This window comes from Plecotus auritus, assembly GCF_963455305.1.
Source record: "Plecotus auritus genome assembly, chromosome: 2".
Classification (NCBI taxonomy): domain Eukaryota; kingdom Metazoa; phylum Chordata; class Mammalia; order Chiroptera; family Vespertilionidae; genus Plecotus; species Plecotus auritus.
In genome coordinates this window covers 64,758,975-64,759,314 of record NC_137771.1, presented here as the reverse complement: position 1 = coordinate 64,759,314, position 340 = coordinate 64,758,975, and positions in this window count along the sequence as shown.

Here is a 340-nt window from a genome sequence, read left to right as displayed (position 1 = left end):
CGGAAATAGCTTCCTCCTCCGACCCTCTTAGGCTTTTACTTCCGGGGCGGAAAGATCTCAAAAATATAGAATGCCGGGGGAGCTTTAAACTTTTAAGAAGGTGTTGAAATTTAGGTTTGAGAAAAGTTAATGGGGTTGCCAAGTTGTATGGACAGTGAAATGATGAATTCGTGGAATTCTTTATTGAAAGTTTTCTATGTTCAAGCCCTCAAAACATTAAAACAAAATCTTTTCGGTAGAGAATTTACATTCTACTAAAGAGATTTAAAATGAGCTTACAGATATATAATGTGGTGAGCTATAAAGTAAGTAATACACGGTGTGAAAAAAAATAGAAAAG